Genomic DNA, 14,030 nt, shown 5'->3' with positions numbered 1-14,030 from the left:
TAAGCAGCAACTTGGAAACTCAACAAATTATGAGGCTTATTGCATTTCCACATGCTAATCATAGAGTATTAAATTATTTTATTGTAGGACTGCAAACTACATTAATCGCTTCTGCATGCTAGTTCAGATGGCAAGTCTTTATTTCTCATTCTTTGAGCAATGTGAATACCCCAGCTCTGAAAGTTAGGATTACGCTGTAACACCTCCAAGATGCGAAATCACTCCATCTATCCACTTCTGAACTTTAAAAGCTACTATTGAAGACATGAGCAAAATCACAGCCTTGGCGCAGGCATCACATGCTTCTTACACAGCAAAGGTCCACCCTTAAAAACACGCTGCCACTGGGAGAATACATGGATTGAAAATGATGTAACAGGAAATTGTCATTTGTATTTGAATTCTGGGTCTAAAGCTTTTTTTTCCCCCCCTTAAGAAACATTTTTCAGTGGGAAACTACGAAAAGCTGCACATTTCAAGACCATTTACAGCATAAGCTTACAGATATTTTCTAGTAATAAACATTGCAAGCAGGGAATATATCTTCATTATCATTAAGGTACTCAGTGTGGCAAAATCACAAGGGCAGCATCCGTCTCAAAGCAGACACTATATGCAGGTATCAGACCATATTACATGAACTCCAGCTAACGTGTGTGGAAAACCTGTATCTTCAATGCACAAAAATATTGGTTTTAGTAACTAGGCATATACATTGGTGATGTTTTAAAACCATTGAATATACCAGTGGAAAACTATTTGAAACTGCGTAGGGAAAACCAGCAGACACTTTGAAGTAAATACTTCTAACTAACCAAACCAAACCAAAAGTCATAAAGCAGCTGAAAAAATGTCAAAATGGAAAGAACTGGGGAAAATTAATACAGGCTTTGGACAATATCACTATTAGACTACACTGTGTCAGCTTAATCGGTAGATTAGAAACAAATGCTAGATGCAAAGTAAAAAAAAAAAAAAAAAAAACCAACTCTCAAACAATAAAATCAGCCCTTTCCTAAGAGAGTATTTCTGAATTCTGCACTTAAAGATCCTCCACTTTGGGTACTACTTATTTAGTGCCTAAAACTAGGATTAGGCTTTGGATTTCCTCTAAATAAGTTAAAAGCCTTGTGCCTGCTAAATTTCAAAGGCGATTTGGCACCAAATTCCTTTGAAAATCCACTACAATTGTATTTGAAATCTGTATCCTTTTCACTTACTGACAGATTTAATCTACACAATATCTTTTGAAAGATTTTCTTGATTTGTCCTTGATTTTCTTCAAACAGAATTCAGAGAAATTTTGGTCTTACCATAAAAAAGACACATTAGATACCAAATGTGTTTCATGACAGCAATGAACCAGTTCAGGTCAAAACAAACGAAATCTTAAAAAAAAAAACAAAAACATATATATATATATAGTTTTGAAGTAGAAACTGAACATTTGCTAAAGTTAGCAAAATCTCCATTTCAGCCAAACATTAGTTGGGGGAAGGACTGATAAATTCCTTCAGGAAAGGATGCATACGTAACATTTCCACGTTTCCGACAAGTATGAGTCTCAAAGCACCTTGAACAAAGGCTGCACCTTTAAATACTTTAAATATTCACGAAAAAATAATGAGGCACATCTTGTTCTGATTACTACTTTTTCTAATATCATCCATTGATAAGCACTTTGTAGATTTTAGTATTTTAAGGATCATTTCCCTTAAAATAACATTCTATCTCATAAATAGATTGTAGAACTTTCTCCTAGTTGGCGCTTGCTCACCTCCTCCAGTATTCTTCAGCTGCCTAACCTAAATTTTATCGCCTAAATCTCATCCCACTGGCTTTTTCCAGCGTAAGCAGTAAACTTAAACCAACTTAACTGAAAACCTATAGCTCTCTTATCCCACTGAAATTCTCATTTCAGATGGAAAACACAGTTAAAAAATGACTCCTTGCTAGATGATTTTCCCTCACTGATACTAAGGAAAACTGTAGTGACGCAACAGAGAATAAGACCTATAATAACAATACAATAACATGCATTTACCAGAAAGACTAAAAAGCTGGTGTCTCACGAGACACAAAGCAATGAATGAAGCAGCTTTGTTCTCTCCTATTACCCAGCTAAGAATGAAATACTTTTCACAGCCCTGAGATGTTGCTGTCCTACTAGCTTAAAAAAGCTACAAGATTGTGTCAATTAAGCCACAGCTATCAGTGGCACTGGGTCAAGAGTTTCATTACATTCATGACGCAAAGATAAAATTTTCCCTTTCTGCTGCGTGCTGTGAAGTCCACCCCTGGATCCAATTAATAGCAGGTACAAATCTGTTTTTAGATCAAGTGCCCTACGGTTGCAATTTTTGGAACTGTTTGCTTCAGAAAGGTGTTGATATTCCCCACCGTCCCCGGTAGTACATGAGTAACAAAAAGCATAGAGGGGCCTTCCTTTGAATTACACAGCCCAGTTTAGTCAACACACCAGATGACTATGAGTATGACAAACGTATGAGTGTCTGCCATCGTACGCTGTCTGTTCAGTTATGGTTGCAATTTCTTAATTTAACCAATATTCACTATTTTTTTTGCAGTGAACTAATACTTCACTACAACTTTCCTTGTAAGCTGCTTAAGAAACATTCTTTCAACCAGGACACAAGGGATAAAGAACGGATGAAATAAGCTATGTTGAAAGAAAATGCTATAACTGTAAAACCTTATTGTCAACCCATGTGTTTTTTGTATATTTAGACTGTAGGCATTCCTACAGGAAAATAATATTTCTTTATATGCATGTCACATCTAGCAAATTAGAAACCTGGTCTTATTAAAATTAGAACTTTTAGGCAATATCATAAACAGACATGTTTTGTTAAAAACAACAAAAGCAGAACAAATTCACTGATTTCAAAGAATCTTTATAACCCTTCCCACCTCCCACTTCTTGCAATAATAACAGTGCTCAACTTATGTCTGCAAATACTGTCTTTTCTTCCATTCAGAGACTACAATTAATTGTGAAAACAACTAAGCATGGGTATTGGGGTATTTTCATTGCAACAAACAAGAGAGGCTATTGCTATGACTCATTCTAACATAAAAAAGTAAGCGTATTATAGGTACAAGCTAATAGGATCAACTCAAAGCTTTGTATAACCAACAAAAGGAAGAGAGACTCAGGAAGATGAATGGGCAAAAATTATGCTAAAAAAAGTGGAAAAAAAACCCCCAAACTATTCATGTTCTTGCTTTCTTCATTTTTTGAGGAAACTGTCAGGGTTTCACATAGACAGTTGCCACAAAGTCATAAATATTCACCGTGACACTTCCACCCCATTAGGCTCACTCAAACAGTATGAAATCTATAAAACTTCCATCTACAGAAACACAGATGAAAAGGACAGATTGTTTAATTGGAAGAGATGAATGACGAAGAACAAAAATGAATAAAGTAATGAAAGATACACAGAAAAAGTAGATGAAGAACTTTGTCAGGACAGAAAGCAAGGGCCTATTAAACGAAACTGTAAGGAAGAAAATTAATAAACTGTAAAAGTGTGGAATTCTCATAAAGCATAACACTAGAGCAAAGAACTAAGTCGCAGGTTGTAGTTAAGGCCACAATGACATTAAGAATCAGAAGACAATTAGACATTTTGTTGAAAGAAGAGTTTCTAGGATACATTAGCAAAATCCAAATTTAGGTCTCAGATGAGACTTGTAAGAGCTAATAAAATAATAATTTTTAATTATTACTGGTTACAAATACATCTCTCCAGGCGGGTTCACATCTGCCTGCTTCAAAGTGTTTAACATGGCATCCTTCCACTTTATAACAATATTAGTACTATTATTACAGCTGTACTGAAATGTGTATCTCAAATATAACAAAATTATTACTCATGATGACATCTTTGAAAATTGCTTTATGTGGACTACTAAAAAAATTGCAAATTAGAGAAATCTTCCAGGAAAAAAAAATAATGGCTTCCTTTTATATCTGTTTCTCCCATTATAATTCTGCTTATGCATATGTCTTCTCTATTTTGTATATTTAGCTCCATTTAAACAGACTGTGATTTCCTTAGGAAGAAAAATATTAAAAACATAATTTAAAAGAAAATACACACAATCTCTTCCAAAACAAAAATCTCAATTAGTCTAGGGTCAGAAAAAACTTGCTTTAATTTTTATTTATGCTATCTTAAGAACTGAACATCAGCTTTCAGCTTTTCTTTGTGACCAATCCAATTACATTTTGTCACCTCTCAGGAAATGCTTTCATTACATCGTCTTGCACAAAAACAGTTCCAGTACAACATGCACATACTTCCATTGCCAACTCAGTATACATGAGGACAGAGGCACTTTACAGCATTCCTTACGCTCTAACCTTCAAGCATCACAGCTGTGCTCCTTTTCCATATCAGGAGAAGACTCAGCTATTCTCCCTTCTCAGGGGTCTTCATGTTTGATTAGATGGAAGCCAGGCACTCAGATCTGGTGAAACCATGATACACTTCCACTGGGAGCAGCTAGTAAACCAAGGCTGTAAGGATCATTCTAGGATCTTCCTGCCCTCTAATGTCAATTGAGCCAAACTGAGTCATTACAGATAATTTAAACTACTACTTTAGCATGTGTCACCTTTTCAATAGATCATTTGAAAATGGACGCCAAGTTCACTTCAAAATGGAAGTGGTTGCAATCTTCCTTCTTTGACTGATATACACTGGGGAAAGAGTGGAAAAGTATTTATACCATCTAACCTTAGTCACTTAAAGTGTGTCAAGTCTATACTCCAAAGCAATTACTCTCCTGTATTAAGCCAGATGTCTGGACAGATTTCATACTCAGTGAAATTAACATCAGTTAGTCAGTGCTAACTTAGCCTCAGGAATTAAGTTTCTGCACATTTTACGTGAAAGAGTTTATCAATGGAAGTTTTCACTTTAGCAGGAATTCTTGAATGAATGCTGCAAAACATTCCAGGAAGAGTACCTTCCAAATTTATACACGGATGTATTTGTGTCATCTAGCTAATCCTGGAGTCCAGTTCATCTGGTCAGAAGACACCAGGCACCACCCACAAGTAGAGTGTACTAAGCCTTAACCATCTGAAACGGTGTATATGCATGTGCTTGTCTCTCCATGGGCATAAAGGCAGCCTACATGCTCTCATCCAAGTTGCAATGAAAGCAGATCTTTAGATTGAAATGCAGCAGACAGACAGGTAAGGACTGCTGTCATTGTAGTTTAAACTTTCAGTGGTGGTCATTCCAAAAACTGCTAGAGTTAGCCCTCAGGACGCTAAGCATTCCAGGTGAGGGTTGAAGGCATATAGGCTATTTGTGTACTACAGGACTTAGTAACAGTTCCCAGCTGTCCCTTCGTAAGACCCACCATTCCTCTCTTAACTATGCACGTGCTATGTTCCTCGGCAGGGAACCCTCGCATGCAGGCAGCAAGCACACAGCTGTAATCCAGCCACGTCCCCAACCAGAGGACAAGACAACCAAGGAATGTTGCAGGGTGTACCTGCTAGAAATTTTAGCTATATTTAAACTACAGTTTATAGTTATAACTATTTATTTTAGCTACTTAAACACACAAATACCACCTATTAGTAATATTTTTTCCAATTTTACCACTATTGACAAGATAACTGAATCTAGACAGGCTCAGGATTGTACCACCAACAGCTATACAGGGCTAGTGAAGGGAGGTGGCAATAATGCACAAAACCTTGTTTTCTCAAGATCTTCTACACAGCTCCGTATAATACATACTATGTACACTGCTGGGCTAGACAACCAAAAGAACCCCACAAGCTGCTAATACTTCCTAGCTCCTAGTTAACAGAAAGCTGCAGAGAGAAGCACAGACAAGTTTTGCTTGCTTACTTACTTTTAGATTATTGACTTCTTACTGTGATTCATCACAAAAATAGAAGCATACACAAGAAACATATCAGTATTCCCACTGCCCTCCTGTCAGTTCGACAGTCATTTCTGATGTTCTTCTTTAGTTTATTTTCTGCTTAAATAAACCTTCTGCTTATAGTCATGGTCACTTTGAAACTATTTACAAAGCAAGAGCTGTATAAAAAGGATATATTAAAGGCTGAGGAGTACAAAAGTCATACAAAATCTAAAAATACAAGCAACCTATCAGAGATTACTGCATAGTTGAAAAGCAATGCTTTTACAAGGCACACGATTTAACAAAAAAACAAAAAACAACAAAAAAACAAACCTTACAGCCACATAGACCTAACATTAATAGTCTAAGTTATTTGTAGAGCAAAAGCACCTCTTGACATTATAACTCTGTTTTATAGCTGGTAATTTCTTATGATTCATGCAGCGTAGGTTTATCTGAAATAGGCTACAACAATAAACTGCAATCAAAATAATTATAGAAGCATAAATTTGCCTCTCCTATTCAAATTTAGAACCAAGAACTCACACTTTTTTTCCAGGAAACTACTGAGGTGGCAGCAGAAATGGAGAATCCTTAGGCCATTCTTGCATGAATCAGCCCACAAAAACAGTGCTGTCTTTGGTCCATTGCATTAATAAATACTCATTATCCTCTCTAGCTTTGTGGAAGGCATGGAGGGCCACAATCATTACAGTCCCCTCAACTGTAACAGTAGACTATGGCAAGAATGACCCTGCAGAATGCCATTTCCTGAGATGGTCACCTTTAAACCTGCCTTCAGAGGCAGGAGACACAACACTCAGTGACACATCAACTTCTAGGCAACCTGAAGAAAGAAATTGTAAGTTGCTTCTCTACCAATATGAGGTTTCTCAGGAGTATTTTGCTTTCAATGTGTCAAAACAAGCTCCTTACGCAGTTCCACAGACATGAACGTCCTTGAGTGGGCATTCTGGAGGTCCTGCTGCACCTCTTGTATCTCTATGATGATGCAATCCCTCCACACCGTGCAAATTGTTGATATAGGAGCTGAACCCTTCATCTGCTGGGAAGCTGAAACACGAGTTTTTTGCCTGAAGCTAGGTAGTATGAGATGCAGACGTACAGCATAACAATACAGTATCTCACCTAAAATTGCTGTACCTGTTAAGTGGCGTCAATTAAGCTAAAGAGAATTCTCTTTGCACTTTTTCTAAGACCATTTTGACTCTTGCTTTAAAGTCTGTTAATCTTGTTTGTAGGATGTCCTGGTTTCAGCTGGGATAGAGTTAATTTTCGTCTTGGTAGCCGGTATGGGGCTGTGTTTTGGGTTTAGGATGAGAACAATGTCGATGATACACTGATGCTTTGGTTCTTGCTAAGTAGTGCTAAGCTATTGCTAAATAGGTGCTAGGTGGCGCTCACACTGGTCAAAGACCTTTCAGCTTCCCCTGCTCTGCCGGGTGCACAAGAAGCTGGGAGGGGGCACAGCCGGGGGTGTGTGTGTGGGGGGGGGGGGGGGGTGCTGACCCAGGCTGGCCAAAGGGCTATTCCATACCATGTGACGTCATGCTCAGTATATAAGCTGGGGGAAGAAGAAGGAAGGGGGGGACATTGGGTATGATGGTGTTTGTCTTCCCAAGTAACCGTTACGCGTGATGGAGACCTGCTTTCCTGGGGATGGCTGAACACCTGCCTGCTGATGGGAAGTAGTGAATGAATTCCTTGTTTTGCTTTCTTTGCGTGCATGGTTTTTGCTTTGCCTATTTAACTGTTCTATTTTATTTTACTTCAATTATTAAACTGTTCTTATCTCAACCCACGAGTTTTCTCCCTTTTACCCTTCTGATTCTCTCCCCCATCCCACTGGTGGGGAGTGAGCGAGCGGCTGCGTGGTGCTTAGTTGCTGGCTGGGGTTAAACCACGACATAGGACAAACAACTATTTGCAAACAGACTCAGCAAAACCAATTTTTACTGGCTTTTAATCCCAGTTACCCTTTCCTGCCAATGGACTAATTGTGGAGCAATAGCCAACAAGTGTAATAAGCAGGTGAAGTATAAGTGACAGGCTATATAACGGTACTCATTCCTTCTCTTCCAAGCTACTTCTGTAGCATAGTCAAGATGGTCACCTCAAGAGAGAGAGATGCAGGCTAGTCTGAAGGAGGCTGTGAAGCCAAATCTTGTAGCATAATTTGGAAGCATATACTATAACCATACCATGCTAAATGAGGGAATCAAAGCATTTATAATTCCTACCCACACATTCTGTAAAACAACACATAATTAACCAGAAATTTATTATTAATGATAAATAAGAAATATAGAATTGATGTATATTTTCACAACACTGAAAATAAACTAAGAAGTTGTCTTCTGTTGAATTTGAAAAACATTAGACCAATCAAAAACAAAAAATAAACACTATTAGTCAGAAGTACTCAGTGCTTGTAGCATTCCCTCCCTTCTCTCCTACTGGACCTCAGTTTTGTTTTTAATTCATCAAAATAGAGTACCTTATCTTCAGTTCCTGAGAATTCTTTGCAAAAATTTTTTTCTTTTATTTGTGTGCCTTTTATTTCTTTTTTTTCACCAGCACTTTTTCAAATTTGGCATTGCTTATTCAATGAGGATCTATCAACCTCTTAATTTCCAAGGCAGCTCGCACAATTCTCCAGCTTTCCTTACATTCAGCAGCTAATGAAGCCATAGCTGGTGGCTTGTGAATGCTGTGCACATGTTCACTGCTACCATTTTGATATCTACACGGGCATTCTGACACCACCTGAGATTTAGGAAGTTTATACCTAGAGCAAAACATTGACTGCATGCTGACCCCAAAGGATAAAATATTTCAGTTTAGTTGCATTGATACTCTTTCCTGTGTCATCACATTTAACTTACAGGACATTTTTTCTTGACCACTGTTTTCAGTACTACGGGTGGAAATTTGGTATCATATATTTTTAAAACCACAGAAGTTTCACAGGGCCTGTCCCCTTATTTCACCTTCAACAAATCATAGTTATGTCCATCTGATTTTAACAAAGCATGAAATTATACCTCAGCAAAGTAAATTAACACACAACACCAGGGACAGCTGTTGTATTTCTTAATGTCATCAGTCCAGATACATCAATTTATATTCCTCAGTATATCCTTTATTAAAAAAAAACCTACATAATAAGTAATGAAGCAAGAGATGAAAGACCTTCACAATAACTCTATTCTCCTTACTCTGCAAGATAGGTTTGTAGTAGCTTATGATCAGGAAGGTGCTTACAGTATGCAAAAATGCTACAATTAAAACTTGTATTCCCCTGAATATATTCACAGAAGCCGACACAAACACATATGCCAGGTATTATGTGAGATTAAAGTTCATGTCTAAGTTTAGTTCAGAAAGACAAAAGAAAGGCATGAGGAGAGCAGAGGAAGATTCATCTCCAGTGATCACTGAAACATTAATTAGAGCTGTGCATGACAGTCCTTGGAAATTAATGTGCTCTTAGTGTCTCGGAATCTTCTACAACAACAACAACAAAATCTGTGCTATTCACCAGTTTCTATATACAGCATTTAAATTCTTACTACTGATTTTGGTAGTGTGTTTTTGGTTTTTCAACTGGGTTAGTTTTACCTTTTGCAGTACTTGCACTGGACTCTCATCAGGATCTCCAAATAAATCACCCAACCCTATATTTTCAGTTGAATCAAGAGAAGGTATTTCAAATGTTTTTCAGGGAGCATAAGAAGAAAAGGAAGAAAAGCTAAGTGCTCCAGAGATCCAGCAAGGGAAGTCTTGAGGGAAAATTATGAACTCTTGTCACTGGCCATGAGCAAACACGCCTTTCACAAAGAGGAATAATTTACCATTTTGTCTGTAAACAGAACATTTGTGCTTTTAAATTTCTGTCAAAATGAATGCCTATCATATGTAGAAATTGTTGTGCTGCAACAAACATATACAAGTAGACTTTGTGCTGCTACTTATTTTATATATAATATATTAAGATACCTAAAGTTTTGATATTCTGTAAGCACAGGACAGAAATGTTAATTTATTTTGATGGTCGCTAACTGAACACAGAACAATCCAGCTGTGGGGAAAAAGAGAAAAAGATTTCTGTTTTCTTATTTGTTCACTAGCTAACATTAATAGAAATTACACATGTAAACTCCCTTTGGAAGAAAAATACAATAATTACAAAATAATGAAGTAATTGCCACCAGAATCTACAAATCTCAATAAGTTATACAGTTACTTATCTTTATATCATGACAGCCAGTTTTTCAGTACTGATTAATTTATTTTGAATACTACCAGACACATTACATGTATAAGAGAAATACTTCAATCAATATCACAGTTAACAGCACGGAATTATTCCTAGCAAAATGACTTGAGACAAAGAAGTTGGAACTGTCTCATGGTTAAAAATGTTAAGATTTCTCTCTCTTGCAGCAACCTGTGCTCAGAATATATAATAATAATAACCTTTTTCATAGAATCATAGAATAGTTTGAGTTGGAAGGGACCTTTAAAGGTCATCTAGGCCAACTCCCCTGCAATGAGCAGGGACATCTTCAACCAGATCAGGTTGCTCAGAGCACTGTCCAACCTGACCTTGCATGTTTCCAGGGATGGGGCATCTACCACCTCTCTGGGCAACCTGTTCCAGTCTTTCACCACCCTCATCGTAAAAAATTTCTTCCTTGTATCTAATCTACCCTCTTTTAGTTTAAAACCATTACCCCTTGTCCTATCGCAACAGGCCCTGCTAAAAAGATTGACCCCGTCTTTCCTATAAGCCCCCTTTAAGTACTGAAAGGCCACAGTAAGGTCTCCTCAGAGACTTCTCTCCTCCAGGCTGAACAACCCCAACTCTCTCAGCCTTTCTTCATAGGAGAGGTGTTCCATCCCTCTGATCATTTTCATGGCCCTCCTCTGGACTTGCTTCAACAGGTCCATGTCTTTCCTGTGCTGAAGACTCCAGAGCTGGACACAGTGCTCCAGGTGGGGTCTCACCAGAGTGGAGTGGAGGGGCAGAATCACCTCCCTTGACCTGCTGGTCACACTTCTTTTGATGCAGCCCAGGATATGGTTGGCCTTCTGGGCTGCGAGCGCACATTGTTGGCTCATGTGCAGCTTTTCATCCACCAGTATCCCCAGGTCCTTCTCCTCAGAGCTGCTCTGAATCCCTTCATCCCCCAGCCTGTATTGATACCAGGGATTGCCCCAATCCAGGTGCAGGACCTTGCACTTGGCCTTGTTGAACCTCATGAGGTTCACACGAGCCCATCTCTTAAGGTTATTCAGGTCCCTCTGGATGGCATCCTGTTCCTCAGGTTTGTCAACTGCAACACTCAGCTTTGATGTCACCTGTAAACCTGCTGAGGGTGCACTCGATCCCACTGTTTATGTCATTGCTATTAAATTAAATCAACAGTCTCTAGAACCTTTTCTCCTCCTCTTCCTAGTATTTCTCTCTGAAGCATGCTGCCAAAGTAGGCAGACTTAATGAAAAACAGTATGTCCAATGCCTAAAAGAAATCTGTATTGACTGATGTCAACCTTATAAAACTGCTATTATGTTTATCTAATCAGTGCTTACAAGCTTCTCCCTGTTCAGATTATCCCATAAGAATTATCTGGAGAAATTGTCAACAATATTCTTAGCATTTTCAAACACCTATGGTCAAAATTGCACAAATAAACCAAAAATTAAGGTCCTGACAGCATTTCAATACACATATACCACAGGCAAAACCACATCCTCCTCTCTTTAATGCCACTGCATATGATCCAGATGCAGAAAAGAGTACAAAGTCAGTGTATTGGCAAACTGACGGAGTGGAGCCTTTGCTCACTCTTGTCAGGGCATCAGACAGCATAAACATCTCAAGTGCAGATTAAAGATGCATAAATGTTCACTGGTAAGGACCAGTGACAGACCATTATCTTTCTGGAGCGACAGGCTTAGGAAAGCCAGGCTGAAGCCTGTACTTCCTACAGAACAAGACAGTTTCTTGGCCCATGTGAAACTCTTTGAGGAATATAGGCAGGTTTTTCGCTGTGGCCCACCATAATTCTCAAATTCCTGGGCTTCAAAGCAACCTGCCACTCCATATGAGAGTGGTACCACATGAACGATTTTTACATCAAGTGCACAAGTATCTTCAATGCTTCTGCAAAACTGAAGGTATATCTAGAGAAGAATGATTTGTATAATAGGAAAAATGATGGCAATAAAGCTTAAGACTATGGTACCTTTGATGTAATTTATTAATGACCATACTCCATTAGAATCACATGTATATGAACATTTACTCATAACACACACCAGAAAGAGGTTCACTGGCATTTGGGAAGAGTAGATACAGGATCAGTTCTTAGGCCAAGGGAAGAAAATATGCCTCCGTGCTTGCATATTGCCAGTTCTCTAACCAGGCTTCAGAATTGCCTGTAACTATACAGTAACAGACAACATCTTAGATCAGAAAAAAACCCCATATTTTCTGCTAATTTGTCATCAGATGCAGTCACGCTATTAAAATCAGATGGAAAGCAGCATATTTGCAGGACTCCAAATAACACATTTGTTGTCTGAGAGGCTACAAAATGTACGTTATAGTGCTCAATGTGCAATGCAGCTCTCAACTTTTGCATCCTGTCAAAGACTTTTCTCCATGTTCTCACCTAAGATTTTTCCAAGTCAAGTCTGTACTTTTGTCCCAAATGTTGTCTTATCTTCAGTGAATATAAATATCTATAATTGATACACACACACACGCTTATATATGCACACGTAAAATACTTGCATTTCTCAGAGAGACATGAAGAGATGAACAGAGCAATTGAAAGAGAAGATGAAGTTGAAATAAATTAGCCAATTCTAACTCAAACTTACCTCTTTTCAGTTTGTTTGCCTCACTAGTGCTAAGTAATTAAGCCTACCAAATATTACTGAAAGTCTGACAAATTCACTTATTAAGGCAGCATTATCAGAGTAGCAGTTTCTCTTCTCTCTTCCTTGACTAATCATAAAAGTCTCCTTGAAATATCCTGGAATATCCCCTCTAGATTCTTTGATAAAACCAAAGGAAATACTTAATCATCTGAGTAATTTTAATACATTTATGGTAACACAAGGCAATTGCTGGAGTTCCGCCAATACTGTGTGAATATTAATAGAATGAAGACAATAACTTTCAGTTTTTACTTTACAACACCAAGTGCAGAACTAAGATTCTAATTTTTAAGAGATTTTCTTGTATTTGCACTTAACTTATGGTTGTTTCAACATCTCTCAAGTTATATCAGAGTAAAGAAATACTAAGACAGAGAAGTACTTTTTGAGGAAAATTAGAAATAAATATGAGAACATTTTCTGATACTTCCTAAAGAGCTTGAATTGTGGAAGACTAGAAATTGTAAGTTTTAATCTGGTTGAAGGTTATGCCAAACTAAATTACCTATGCTGCCCAGGAGCTGCTGCTACTTTAAAACAGAGTGCTAGATAAGGAAGAAATCTGAAATAGTTATTTTTAAAGGATTAAACAGCTACTATCAGTTTTGAAACACTCTTCATTAATACCTTCCCCCTTATAGTTTTCGGGAACTTACTAACTAGATGATGTTTAGTTAAACTATGATAATTATACATACAAGGGAGAAAAATAATATACTGGCTAAATTCTAGCTTGTAAACTTCCCATCTCCCTCAAGATATACTTTTTAGGCATATTTATATATTTATATATGATACCTAGGTAGGAAGTTTTTCTCCCATAGTTTATTTTCAAATTATAACTCTTGATTGGGACTAAGAACTTCTGAATCCTGTTCTCAGCTCTGCCACCAGCTATGTTAATCTGCCAAAACCAATAGTCAGACTAATGCTTTTGGTTCTTTGTGTAAAATCGATCTTCTAATATTTTTCTTGCAGTATTGCTAGGAGAACAAGTTCATCTCTCTCACTTGCTGAAGTATTTTGATGTAGACAATTAGACTCAAGATCAAAACAAAAGTTTAAATTCCCAAGTGGAGTTCATTATTTGATGAATGTAAAATTAAATTATTTCACTATAGCTCGTAGAAAATTCTTT

General features: G+C 37.6%; 1 protein-coding gene across 2 annotated transcripts in view; it reads right to left on the bottom strand.

The window, feature by feature from the left end:
* Positions 1 to 14,030, bottom strand: part of MARCHF1 (membrane associated ring-CH-type finger 1) — a 256,014-nt gene that overhangs the window by 161,159 nt on the left and 80,825 nt on the right. The window lies entirely within an intron of this gene.

Source organism: Nipponia nippon, unplaced genomic scaffold, assembly GCF_047370975.1.
Source record: "Nipponia nippon isolate SJK-2023a ecotype South Korea unplaced genomic scaffold, ASM4737097v1 scaffold_6, whole genome shotgun sequence".
Classification (NCBI taxonomy): Eukaryota; Metazoa; Chordata; class Aves; order Pelecaniformes; family Threskiornithidae; genus Nipponia; species Nipponia nippon.
The sequence above is the reverse complement of the archived record's forward strand: the minus strand, read 5'-3'. Positions and strand labels throughout refer to the sequence as shown.